Raw genomic sequence first — 15,154 nt, 5'->3', positions numbered from 1 at the left:
GTGAAATGTGAATTTTAATAGCTTTGGCGGTCTCGGTAGGATGTCTCGGCCAAGGTGTCCCTGAGAATGGATTTATGGCATAAGCCTAGTTTTTATGAGATTCATAAGCCTCTTTACGTATTTTAAATGAAATGTATTCTAATGCTGTGACCCAGTTTACGATGATTTACTTTATTGTCTCCATGTACTCAACTCTAGATGTTTATGATGATGTTTGTTTACTCATTGGGATTTTATAATCTCACCACCCTCTTTTCCACCCATTTCAGGTTCAATATAGACTGTAGATAGCTTATCTCATCGAGGACTACCGTTGGATCTGCATTTTTCAAACCGTAGGTTCACAGTCCTCTTTACTTTTGTTTATTCGGGGGCCTTCTTGTTATTGTAAATTAAATTAAATATTTTGGCTCACTGTATTACAGTATGTATAAATTTATTAGCTTTTACGCTATAAAAATTATTCACGTAAAACTCTATAAATATTATTTTATAAGAAAATAGAATATTTTACTTAATATTTCTTTTATTTTCTTATTATATTCAAATAACCATAATTTCATTTTAAATGAAGATTTTAGACTTTTAAACTCATTTTGAATATGAATTATGTGTTTTGTATTTGTATATTACGTTTTAGCCAGTTTCGAAATTTTTGAGAAAAATGACCAAAATTCCCTTGTGAGACGAAAATTAATATTTTATTTGTTTTTAGTTGGAAACAGTTTAAAATCTTTTAGAACACGATATTTGATAATGGTTGCTCACAAGGGAAATGAGAAACTAACAGTAAAGCCTTGCGAGGTTTCGGGTTGACATTTCGGACAATGAGTGTCTACCGGGACACCGCGACGGTTGTCACGGGCTAGAGGGGAGTACCGGGTTGTGACAATCATTCTGTGCACTCAAATTCTTTGATTTTTACAATGCAAGTGTACGTCTCTATCTATAATGAGATGTTCAAATATAAACTAAGTGATGATGAAAAATAGAATGAATATAATTTATGTTTTCATAATTAATTATTCAAAGATATCGTTACTTGTGATTGGGAGTGGTCAATTTGCAACAATTGCTTAATCGTCACATGATTATGATTTTCGTGTTGATCAGGTGGTATTTATGGTCATTGGCGGACCTTAAGCAGCAACACGAAGCAGCAAATTTGAATATGAATTGAACATGAAAGCAAGAAATAATAAGTTCAATGCTAATGCATGGTGGTTAAAGAAACAACAGCAAATGAAAAAAAAAACATTATAGATCATAAATTCTATTCAATGTTTACCTAGCTTTCATGTCTACCATAATTGGAAGATTTAAGTCAACATAAACTTTGGATGCAAAGCATGAAGCAACTGATGGTTGTCTTATAAATTTATGCATAGAATGGATTAGATTGCGAATATGTTCATATCAAACATTATAATGATTGAAGATATTATAATGGTTGAAAATTTAATTGACTTACCTTGGTCACAGCAACCAAAATAATGATTGGCTTGTTTTTTAGTCCTATAATATCATCATCAACACAGTATGCAAGATCTCTCCAGAGGGTCATATTAATTATTGTGCCTCTTGATAAAAAGGGAAGGAATATCAAATAGTCAACTTACATTAATCATTTACAGAAATGTAATATTGGTTTAGAAAGTATAGTTTGATGTCAATCATTGTTACATCAAAAAAATAGTTTCAAGAGAAAAGGTTTTGTATCTTTAGTAATTGCATCATGTAATGATAAATGCAGCAAACGTGATGTTCTGCAGTTGGAAGTTCCATTTAAAAACTTTAGTTGACTTGTTGTTGACGTATATGACAATAACTTTGCTCATTGAAATGACTTGACTAATGACATCTGCATTTAACAATGAATAAGTTACTAAGAATTTACATAGAATTACTAAGTTGGATAGTGTCATAGTAATTGGGTGAGTTAACTTTCAAGAGGATTCAATAGTTAAGAAGAAAGAAATCCAAAATATATCAATGATGCTTGAAAAGAAGAAAATCATCCAAAAGAAATGCAAAAATGAAGGAACAAATTTCAAAATATAGCATTTTATGAAATTTGAGTAATTATACCATTTTATGAAAGTAAAAATCAAATTATTAGAGAATGATAATATATCAAGTACAGCTTGCTTCAGAAATTTGAGTTCCAACTCTGTTTGAGAATTTCATTGCTTTAAACCATATTACTTGAAGGAGAAAATTCACAAAGGGTTATGACAAAAAATTATACAAATGGCATTAAAAAAAACTCCCTTTTTCTTTCCTTATCTTATAAAACAGAATTGTTTCAACATTCTTTAAGATGAATATTACCTATTAAATTGCAAATTTTTACATACACTCAGCTGGTTTTATCATGACCATTGAATAAGAGGAATCGAGTTCTGTAGGTTGGAGTGAGCCACCACCAATCCAAATCATCTTAAAAGATTAATACAGATGGTGCAAGTTTAAGGGTTTTAATTGCAAAGTGGCAGCATTTAAAGCATGGTTGTTGGTGGTGTTGTAATAAATTTATATATAAGTGGAATATATTTAGTCTCTCCGCTATTTAAATAACAATACAAAGCCTTATGGTTCCCTTAATATGCAAAAAAGCTAAGTGTTTCAAAATCCAATGCATACTACTACCTTTATTAGAGAAAAAATTCATTAAAGTATGTGCTAATCATCACATTTAACATCATTGTTAATTAAAAAAGAAAAATGTGATAGTGAACTAATTAAAAAAAAAAGTTATGCAATATCCACATATCTACAATGTCAAGCCCCAACTTATAAAATACTTTCCATGTCATTCATATGATTGACAATATGCTTGCATACTTGGAAAGCCCCGAAAGAAAAATCGTTAAAAGACGATAATGTACCAAATGGTACAATTAAGTTAATTTAAGCATCGAACTAGATCAAATAGAGAATTTAAAATGAAATTAAGAATATTAAAGTCTCAGAATGGTTTAATATGGTGATTTGGAGTTCGAGGATCAATTTGGAGTCAAACCAAAATTTTTACTGTCTAGGGGTAAAATGGTCATTTGCCACCTATGGACACAATGGGAATTTTTAGAAAAGAAAAATTTTTTTTTGGCCCCATTTGACTTATTGGAGTATAATTTGAGGATTTGGCAGTGAAAAAGTTTAATTCCAGTGATTTCTAGAGTACATGGGCAAAATCGTAATTTTGCCATCCGCGGATAAAATTTGAGATTTTGAGAGAATTTAGATCAAATTTGACAAATTGGAGAATGGTATGAGTATAAGGGATGAAAAATATGTCTATGGGCAATTTTTCAGTTTTTGGGGTAAAAATGTAATTTTTGACTTTTACGGAGGCAAAAGTGTAAATTTTAAAAATTACTCCACCAAGACTTTGGATAATTCTGATAATTTTATCTAAGCTATGGATATGTGGGACAAGTGTATGGTGAAAATTTGGAAACAAATGGATGGCTAGAATTTAAGGAATTAATAAAACATTAAAAAAATGAATAAAATAATATTATATTATTTTAGCCTTTAAAAAGGTAAAAATTCCAGAATTCTCATCTTCTTCAGCTGTCCAAACCAGGGGAGAAAAGGGGGAAAAAAACAAATAAGAACCCTACCTGAAAATTTGGGGAAAATCAAGAGAAATCAAGAAATCAAGCATTGAAAAGGTAAATTTCATTGATTTTCCTTGTGATTTTCACTACCCATGCATTTTTTTCTCATTTTCATGCAAAATTAGAAAGTGGGTATGGACACCCATGCTGGCCAAACCTCCATGGATGAGTTTTGAGCTTGATTTTTGGTTGATTATAGTTGAATTAAGTGATGTTAGTTAAGTTATATTGAAATATAGCAAAAATAAGCTATAGATATAATTTTCTCACATTGAAACCCATTATGCCAAATTTTCTAGGAGAATATTGGCAGCTGATCTTGATGTTTATTTAAGGAATTATGATGAATTATGATGAATTATGAGCCTAGAAAAATAATAGGAATTTTCGGAGTAAAAATTAAATTTTTACCCACTAGGGGTATTTTCGTAATTTGCTATCGGGACTGATAATTTGCACCACACTGAGGGACATTAAGTCAATTTGGGTGCAATTGAGGTATAGAAAATGAAAAAATTAATTTAGAGTTTAAACGGACACGTATATCGATTTATCGGGTAAAAGATCGAAATAAGCTAACATTGCGTTTAGGCAAAAATTTAGACATTTTTGCATTCCATATCAAGCATTAGTAGTCTAAATTAGTTTAATTTCAATTTAGTACCAATGTGGTGAATTTCTCGATTTTGTACTGTGTTAAGGTGGTGAGTCCTCTGATAAAGGCAAGGGAATTGCACCCGAGGATCAATAGTCTAAGTATTTCGAAAATCTCCACTATAGACACGGTGAGTAACCTTACCATCATTTTAATTATCTAAAGTATGTTTTTAGTCGGTTTTGGTGAATTTTATGAAAATGAGTTCAAATGGTAAATTTTTATGTTTTGTAAACAAAATGAGTTTAAATGAAAATATTTTATAAATTGTCTTGAAACGAAATAACGATTTTGAAAATAAAGTAATTGGAGACCACTGATATGTTGTAAATTTAAAATTGAATTAATGGCTTATGTTATTGTATTGGCATGACTGGTTGGGCTGTGTTTTTTATGAATTGTATGAATTGCTTTATTTTACCCTTGCAGGCTGGGTAGTAATATATTAGCCTTGTCATGCTGTCAAAATTTTATTGTATGGTGGGTTTGACCTGCTGCAGTGGGCTGGGTTCTGTGGACTAGCCTATTAGAGGGGCACATAATCCTGTTATATTTTTACCTCGATTGGAGAGGTGAGTAGGGTAACTCCCGAGGTATAACTTTAAAGTTCACTTCACGCCAAACCACCACGTGAAGGGAAACTCAGCCAACGCCAAGGAACGGCTATGTTTTCAAAATAAAAACACGACTTTCTAATAGCCTTGGAGGACTCAGTTGGGATAGCCCTCGGCCAAGGTATCCTAGATAACTGAGTATGATAATAATTTTTGGCATGAGCCAAGCTTTTTAAGAAATTCATAAGCCATACTGATTACTTGCTTTAAATAAATTGATTTCATTTGGTTGAAATAAGTTGAAAGATGATAAATTACAGTTTGATGAAATGTTTTAAAAGTCTCCTTTTACTCGACTTTAGATATTTTGAGTGATGTTTGTTTACTCACTGGGATTTTATAATCTCATCACCCTCATTTCCACCCATTTCAGGCTCAGAATAGATTGTAGATAACTGATATCAGCGAGGATTACAGTTGAACTTGCCACATCCAAAGACTGTAGGTTCATTTCTTTTGATACTTTTGGTCATTCGTGGGCCCATGTGTCACTGTAAATTAAATTTTATACTTTGGTTATCTGTATTACGGTATGTAAGAATTTATTTTACCTTTACGCTATAAAAATTATTTATGCAGTGTTCTTAAAATATCGTTTTATGTGAAAATTAAATATTTTATTTAATATTTTTATTTTATTATGACAGTCATAATTCCATTTTAAACGAATGTTTTAGACATCCAAAATTATTTTTGATTATGAAATATGTGTTTTCCACTTACATACTATATTTTTAGATGATTTTGAGATTTTTGGGATAAATGATCAAAATACTCATGTGAGACGGAAATTATTATTTTATTTGTTTAAGTTGGAAACAGTTTAAAATGTTTTAGAATGTGGTATTTGGAAACAGTTACCCACATGGGATATGAGAAGTTGATATTAAAGCCTTGCGGGGTTCCGGTTGACATTCCAGGTAATGAATGTCGATCGAGACGTCGCGGAGGTTGTCACGGGCTCGATGGGAGTTCTGGGTCGTGACATACAAGGCACGAAGCAATGAAAAAAGATGCAGCATTTTGAAGAATATTCACACCAATTAATTGGGTAAAGGCTACCTTATTCTGTTCCAACACGTACTTCATAATAAAGTAATGGCCTGAAAATTTTAATGCTAATTTGAATGCTTTGTCTAAATATTTTAATTGAATTACACTTTTATGTAAAAATTTGTAAAGAAGTGACAATTTTAAATAGATAAGAAAAAGATTTTAACAGACCAGTGAGAATTTCGTTAAACTTATATTTGTGTGGCAGATGTTTAAATTTCACAAAATGGAAGTAGTGGCGTTGAAATGATAAAGCAAATGATGATGCCTTGACAATGTTCATTTTTAGAGTGATTGTGATGGGACAAGCAGCTGAAATTACATTGTAGCTTTTTTTTTGTTTAGACACCTTGAAATAAGAGATGCAGTTAATGTGTCCTTCTTTTGGCATGGATTCAAATTCTTTCATGTGTGTTTTATGGATGACAGCTCGAATCGCATTGCCCTGGATGCAAAAAGAGATTATTAATTTGTTCATAAGATTTAGAACATCACAGTTTTAAGATCATAGCATTATGAAACATTGACGAACCTTATTATCGGTGGCAAGGAAATCAAGGCTGATAATGTCATTTACCTGTTTGTAGTTGATGCTATGCCAAATGAGTGCAACACATATTTGAATTGTGCTTCCTTCTTTTTTAATTTATAAGTCGTACAGAGGTTGGTATGACATGATTTCTTGTGAAACCATGTGATAATAAGTTTAGATAATTTGGGTAGTAAAAAAATTATCATGACCTTAGATATATTAATAGAAAATAAATATAAACAAAAGTATTATGAGATAGTAGCCAAAATTTTGTAAAATGAAGAAAAGCACCTAGTGTTAAATGTTGAAATAGTAATTAAAGAAGAATCAATTGACAGAAGTTTTGAAAATGCATAGTAATAGTTGAGACAATCAAGATCGTAAACATCTACTAAAATTTACAAAGAAGATATACATTCATACAAAAATCTTGTACGATACAATAATTCATAATAATTTGCATGAAGTTAATCGACACACACATTTTTATTATAGATAGGATACAATAGGAAACCCCAAAATATAATAGTATCAACAACGAATGGAATATATCTAATGTAAAGCATGTAAAATTTCTTTATAAATAATGTTTTTAGTAGTTCCTATATCAGAATCATTTTCATATTGGATTAATACTTTTAATCCTTGCCTACTTGTTACTCTTTTATAACTAGTCATGAGTGAAAATCGACACAATCCAACTATGTCAAGTGTTTGTCCTTTACTCTTATTTATTGTCATCCCATAACACAATCTGATCAAAAATTGTTTTCTAGTCAAAACAAGTGGCCACTTTGAATTTTTCACTGTCATGTTTATTCTAGGAACAAATGCTTTTTCACTTATATGGTTTCCAGTGATGATCTCAACTTGGGTCACACAGGACACTAAATGAGTCACCATCAATCTAGTGCCATTGCATAATCCCAAGCTTTAGTTTATGTTCCTTAATAACAAGATTGTAGCATCAACTTTTAGTTGAAGTTTATGGTTCAAGATCCCATTAAAATATAGATAATTGAGAAACTCAATCGGATACAAGAAATCTTCATCTCTGCTACTAGGCAAATTCTTTAATATTGTGTCATAGCTCAAGTAAGTTTTGATGTCAGCAGGTAGTTCGGAAAGCATGAATTCGTTGATAAGGATGATTATATCATTGTGTGGAGTTACTATTACCTTATGTTGCAAATATGATATATTTGCAAATTTTTTATGTAAAACCCGACCCTATAAATACATGTCATGACATACATGCACTGAGTAACATGTTATTATGCTAGAAAAGCACCTAAGAAAAGACGAAACCCGATATCGTACCTAACGGTACACTTGAGTTGATTTAACCTCGAACTAGTTCAAATAGGAATTGTAGGATGAAATTTAATATTTTATAGTCCAGGAATGACTAAAAATGATTGTTCGGAGTTCGAGGGTTCATTTGGGGTAAAATTGGAAATTTTGATATTCAAGGGCAAAATCGTCATTTTACCAATTAAGATAATAATTTGATCATGGAGTGAAATTTTTGACCAAGATTAACTATTTGGAGTATAATTTAATGATAGGAAGTGAAAAAGTTTAATTCTGGTGATTTTTGGAGTGTAAGGGTAAAATCGTAATTTTGCCACCCACGGACAAAATTTGAGATTTTGAGAGAATTTAGATCAAATTTGACAAATTGGAGAATGGTATGAGTATAAGGGATGAAAAATATGTCTATGGGCAATTTTTCAATTTTTGGGGCAAAAATGTAATTTTTGACTTTTACGGGGGCAAAAGTGTAAATTTCAAAAATTACTCCACCGAGACTTTGGATGAGTCTGAGAATTTTATCTAAGCTATGAATATATGAGACAAGTGTATGGTGAAAATTTGGAAACAAATGGATGAAATTTTAAAAATGGGCCAATGGGAAAGTGACATGTGGCATTTTTTAATGAAATAATATTATTTTAATGAAAAGTCAGCCATTTAAACCCAAATTTTGAGTGCTGGCCGGCCATAAGGAAGAACAAGAGAGGAAATAGAGAGGAAAGGAAGAAAAAAAGAAAAACCAAAGAGAAACAAGAAAATTCAAAGGGAAATTCGCGGTTTTCGACCGTTTACGCGTCTAACGGTAAGATTTTTCGATTTTAGCTTGATTTCTACCTTTCCTATGCCTTTATTTCCATTTAGCATGCTTGAGGAGAGAGATCAAAAAGTGATATCAAGGGCTGGACGAAATTCTAGGGGAGAGAAATTGAAATTTTTAGGTTTTGATTTTTAGTTAAATTGATAGTTTTAGTTAGTTAAATGTGTTTAGAAATTAAATTGGGCAAGAAATCATTAAATTTTCACAATACCCACTCTTGGCTGGATGCTCAATGCTGTACAATGATGATGAATTGATTTTATTCTAAGGAAAATGAAGAGAAAATGATGAAAAACGATTAAACGTGATAGAAAAACAAAGTAGAAAATTAACCGAGTTAATGTCCCATTTTTGGCCGAATTTTCCAAGGAAGGGAGTGAGCTGATTTTGTTGTTTTTAGAAGGTTATTGGCTGATATTTAATGGTTAGAAATGTTGGAGAGAGAATGGGATGATTTAGAGCTAAAATGGAGCGCGTTAGCAATTTATCGGGCAAAGTGCCAAAAATAGGTTAATACCGCGTTTAAGCCGTTTTAGGCTATTGCATTTCATACCATGCATTAGTATAGGATTTAAGTTAATTATATAGTGATTTAGCATCAATGTGATGAATTGTGTAAATTTTTGTAATGTGTCTAGGAGGAGAGCCTTCCGGAAAAGGCAAAGAAGTCGTACCCGACGAGTAGTGATCGGGGCGCTTAGAAAGCTTTTAGTTTGTACAAACGGTGAGTAAACTTATTATTATTGTAAATTATCTAGAGTTTATTTTTAAATGCCCTTTATGTATTTTATGAAATGAAAACGAGATTAAAACGGGATTTTTGATGTTTTAGGAATAAATGTGACAAATAAAAATATATTGTATTGATTATGAAATTGAGTAATTGGAGGCTGCAAATTGACTTGAAAAATATATATTTTCCTAGGAATGGCTTATGAGAAATGAGTATATGTGGCTATATTTTGTGAGTGCATTGGGAAATTTATGTAAGTTGTTTTTACTATGCAGGCTGGATAAATAAATAAAAGCCACGTTATACTGTCGAAATTTTATTAAAATTGGTGGGTTAGTCACTGCAGTGACGGGTTTCCGTGGACTGCCTATTAGAGGGGCACGGTAAACCCAGTTATATAGTTACTCCGGTTGTAGAGGCGAGGAGGGTAACTCCCGGGGTAGTATTAGAGCTCACTTCACGTCGAACCCCCACGTGAATGTGTAACTCGGCCAACGCCAAGGAACGGCTGGTTTTAAAAATAAAAATGTGTTTCACGTGTGAATATTTTAACACCCTTGGCGGACTCGGTTAGATGCCTCGGCCAAGGTATCCCCGAGGATTAGTTTTGGCTTGAGCCTTGTTTTAATAAAAGACATAAGCCTTAACAACTGTTTTGGTAAATTACAAATATTTTATGGTTTAAGAAATAAATTGAAAACATTATGAAATGGGTTGAAATTTGTTGTTTAAACTTGCCTCCATTTTACTCGCCTTTAGATATTTATGATAATGTCTGTTTACTCATTGGGATTGCAAAATCTCACCCAACTCCTTTCCACCCATTTCAGGTTCAGTATAGACTGTAGATAGCTGATCTCATCGAGGACTACCATTGGATCTGCATTTTCCAAACCGTAGGTTCACAGTCCTCTTTACTTTTGTTTATTCGGGGGCCCTCTTGTTATTGTAAATTAAATTAAATATTTTGGCTTACTGTATTTCAGTATGTATAAATTTATTTAGCTTTTACGCTATAAAAATTATTCACGTATAACTCTATAAATATTGTTTTATAAGAAAATAGAATATTTTCCTTAATATTTCTTTTATTTTCTTATTATATTCAAATAACCCTAATTTCGTTTTAAATGAAGTTTTTAGACTTTTAAACTCATTTTTGAATATGAATTGTGTGTTTTGTTCTTGTATATTACGTTTTAGCCATTTTCGAAATTTTTGAGAAAAAAGACCAAAATACCCCTGTGAGACAAAATTTAATATTTTATTTATTTTTAGTTAGAAACAGTTTAAAATCTTTTAGAAAACGATATTTAGCAACGGTTACTCACAAGGGGAAATGAGAAACTAATATTAAAACCTTGCAGGGTTTCAGTTGACATTTCGGATAATGAGTGTCAATCGGGACGTCGCGGCGATTGTCATGGGCCTGAGGGAGGTTCCGGGTCGTGACATTTTAGCAAATTCAAGATAAATAGTAAACCATATGGTTTGAATTGGATCATTTCTAGGACTGAGTAACAAATCATTTGGAATTTCAATGATTGTTGTATCGTTGTCAACATCAGGACCAGTTCCTAGTGCACAACCATCACCAACATTCAAAATCCATTTGACAAAGTCCTCAATTTCACCAGCTATAACTTGATCAAGTGATCGACTCAATAATCTCATGTTTGTTTGTAGAGTAAAGATTTTGCAATGTTTCCATAGAGGAGATTTACATATCGAAGCATTGATTACATCATGCTTAAATCCAGATGGAATGACAAGCAAAATTTGTCTGATATCACCTCTGAGGATGACTATTTTCCCACCAAAGGTTTTCCCGTTTTCATGTTGGGTATCATCATGCATGATATCTAGGAGACTTTTGTGCAATGATTCCAAACAATTCCTATGTATCATTGGTGTTTCATCCCAAAGAATGAAAGTAGTTTTTTAAAAGCAATCTCGCTAATTGTGTTCCTTTTTTTATTTCACAAGTATACAGATCATCAACATCAATAGGTATCTTGAATCTCGAATTAGTAGTTTTACCTTGAGAGAGCAGTAAAAAAGCTATGCCAGACAAAGCAACAACCAAGACAATCTGACCAATACCTTTACGGGCACATATGATGGTTTTCCAAAGAAAAGTTTTTCCTATACCACCATGACCATACACAAAAAAAAAAGTTCCTTGGTCATTAGTAATAGATTGTGAAACATCATGGTATATCTCTTTTTGCTCATTGTTTAGTTTAGCGAATAATGTCACATGCTCAACACGAAGTTCTTCAATGTTGTAATCTAATTCTTTGATCAACAACTTGTTAATCGATTGGCTGTCATGTTGACCATCGGAGTTAGAAGACCATACTTTGTCCATGAGGTAGAGTTGTTGCTAAACAGTAATTCCAAAACACTCAATGTATAATCTTTGATATGCTCATCTGGTATCACGTAATTTTGTAATTGATATAACCTTTAAAATCAATGTCGAATATCTTTTGACATTGTTTCCCAATGTTTTTCCCACAGCTGTCTAGCATCTGTGACTTGGCCAAAGGGCATTATTGTTGTGAAAAGTTGCCTCAATTGATAAAGCATAGCCCACTGAGATGCTTAAGCCAAAGCTTCATCCCATTCTTTATCATCACCGAACAATCCCAACACATTACATGTAGCTTGAATGATTCATATAAGATTCTATCAATTGTACGTAAATCTTTATAATCAGATGGTCCCCTAACAACATTGATTAACATCCTCAAAAAGAATAATTCTCCTACTATTGGATGGATGTAGCTAATTCTACCAATAGATCTACCTTATTCTCTTCTTTTTTATTCTTTCACGTTGTCTTTCCAAACCCATTTCGTGGGAAACTTTACGTAAGTCAAACGTCGTGCATCTTCATGCAGTGCATTAACTTCCATCCATTTTGTGAATTTTGTATCATAGATTCCAGGTCTAGAGAGAACACGTAACAGGCAGTCATCATCATGAAAAGATACCTTTTGTTGATTAGGAAGATGAATGGGTAACGGTTCCACAGATGGATCTCCATAATGCAATTCAAAATTGAACAACCTCCAACATGCTTCATGTGTTGAAACATATCTACAATCTAAGTAGTTTTTTATTTCATCAATTGGTGTGGAAGTCATATGAATATTAGATGCATTTTGCTATGGCATTTTGTTCGATAGTAACTCTAATTTTGTCAGGACCCTTGCTTAGATATTTGAAAAGGTATTTGATGGATCTTGCTTTGTTACAAATTTCAACATTGATGTGGGATTGGTATTTAAATTCCAATTGTGAGGAACAATGTACCAATTATCAATTTCGAATCCAGATCTAACATCCAACAAAATACCTTTTAATTGATTTCTCCTTCTATAAAGTGAAACTCCATCTTCTGGCAAATTTGTTTGAGGTTGGAACTTCTTCCGATAAGGTTTGCTACACTAGTTTTTGATCATGCATATAGCATTTGGCTTGATTGCTCCACATGGTCTGTGCACCATAAAGTCTATGACAACCTTATAACTTGAAGGATCAATGTTCGGATCAACTATTTTAGCATAAATAATGTGATTAATATCTTCTGGACTAAGACATTTATTATCAAGATGTAACCATTGTAATATATGTGTATGAGGAAGCCCTCTCTTATGAAATTCTATCATATAGATAACTGATGAAACAGAAGAATGAAAATATGATGATTATTTTATTTTATGATGATGAGAATACAAGCACTAACCAAACAAAATGAATGGTAAGCTTTGTAATTGTATTGCAATATGTATTAAATTAATTTTGAAGACTAACTTTCTCAAACTTTTCCAAAATGTTGATCATTTACCTACTTTTTAATGAAACATCAAGTCTAATCTTGAAAACCCGACAAATAATATCTGGTCTATCTTTCACTCGTTGTCGATCAATGAACTTCAATGCTGTAATTATTTTTGGCCGTCTATTATTACATGTTCTGGTCATAAAGAGATCAGGGTAGCCATAATATGTACATATTGCCATGGCATCTTGATAATTTTGAACGCAATAACATGGCCCACCTGTAAAGTTTGTTGGCAAAATTATTTGTTTCCCAATCATGTTTCCATCTGTATCACCTCTTGTGAAACATCGACTACTCTTTGAAAAAGTTTAGTTCTGAATTTCTTTGATTCCACAAATTATAATCCAATCTCATTCCTTCAACACTTGTAAATGCACCAATTATATATTGGTGAAAAATTTTTCCACCCAAGAACAATGTGAAACCTTGATTCAAGCAAAATTGAAGCATATAAACATAAAACTCTCTTGCAGTCACAATCCCTCGCTTGGTTTTGGTTGTGTGATCCCACTTTTTGTATGGAATACTAAGCTGAAAGCCATCTTCTCCATAAGGAAACAACATCGGATATTGCATAGCCACAAATGTTGGATGCACTTATCTTTAGCAAACGATTAGATCTATGTTCAACGATTATGTCATGCATGTTAATCAATTGGTCAACATCTCCCACAATAAGTGTAGTGATTTCTAAAGAGATAAAATTTGTATATTGTTAATCATCATTCATTCGTGCACCAATTAATCTCAACCTAATTGGCACGTAATCAAATTCTTTAAACCATTCCTTAGCCATTTGAAAAGCTTTAACAATTTCATTTGTTTGGTCAAGCATTTCCATTAATTGCTTCACAATATTCTCATCCACACCAAATTGTTGGACATTATATCCTAATGCGCTAATTCTGTTAGACACTTTAATCTTAGTATCATAGATGTATAATTGCGTAGACTTCGGTCTTTGACCATCAACAGGCAACAAAGAACCTATCTTGTGATGATTTTTCTTGTTGATCATTAAGACATATGGCCCTGTGCAACAACCTCTCCCCGGTCGCTACCGACGTCCAAGACTTCCGAAAAAGACCTGCCAAGTCTCGAACAAGCTTGTCTAGAATTTGCTCATTTATCCACTACATTCAATCACCATATAATATTGATACTTTCATATACTAAATTGAACCATAAATATAAAAATCAATACAAACTTTTTCCGTTTATTCGTAAGTATATGCATTAAAATCTATAATCTCCAAATTAATGCTTATATAAAAATTTAGAATTCGTTTACAACTTAATAAATAAAATGCTACGACTTGACCTCTAACAGCGGAGCGACTCAGAATAAATTGCTAAGAGATGCCTTTACCTATTCACAGTGCACCGAATGCGTCGCTAGCTACACGCTAGGCTGATCCCTATCTGCAAAAGGGGAAATAAAGGGGTGTGAGTCTCATCGACTCAGTGATAATCATCAACTCAGCGAGTAGGGCATAGATGGGAAACAAGCAAACGGCAGATCAGTCGAATATAAAAATGCAAGATTATAAAAGCAGTTCATTTCAAACGAGGATTTGTGCCTTATATAAAAATCGAGAATTTCTTATAAAGTATAAATAATCAAGGTAATAAATTTTTCTGCATCAAAATATATTAATAATCATTTTCTGATCAAATCAATAAAATTTAGCAAGCTCCAGCGAAACCAAATAATATTTAAAATCATGTCCAAATCATAACTCACCCCATATGCGAGGAATTACAGATTTATTTCACAGATAAACATATAGGGGAGCTGCGAAAAACCGTTTAATTCCTTTTTCGCCATGCAGAGAAATATAATTCATAATATTAAAACTTATTTCAACTCATATAAAACCATTACATTTTTGTCAAAAATAAACAACATGGCTTATGACTTTCTTAAAAACTTGGCTTGTGCCAAAATCATTCTCAT

The sequence above is a fragment of the Theobroma cacao genome, chromosome 9, assembly GCF_000208745.1.
Source record: "Theobroma cacao cultivar B97-61/B2 chromosome 9, Criollo_cocoa_genome_V2, whole genome shotgun sequence".
NCBI classification, from domain to species: domain Eukaryota; kingdom Viridiplantae; phylum Streptophyta; class Magnoliopsida; order Malvales; family Malvaceae; genus Theobroma; species Theobroma cacao.
The sequence above is the reverse complement of the archived record's forward strand: the minus strand, read 5'-3'. Positions refer to the sequence as shown.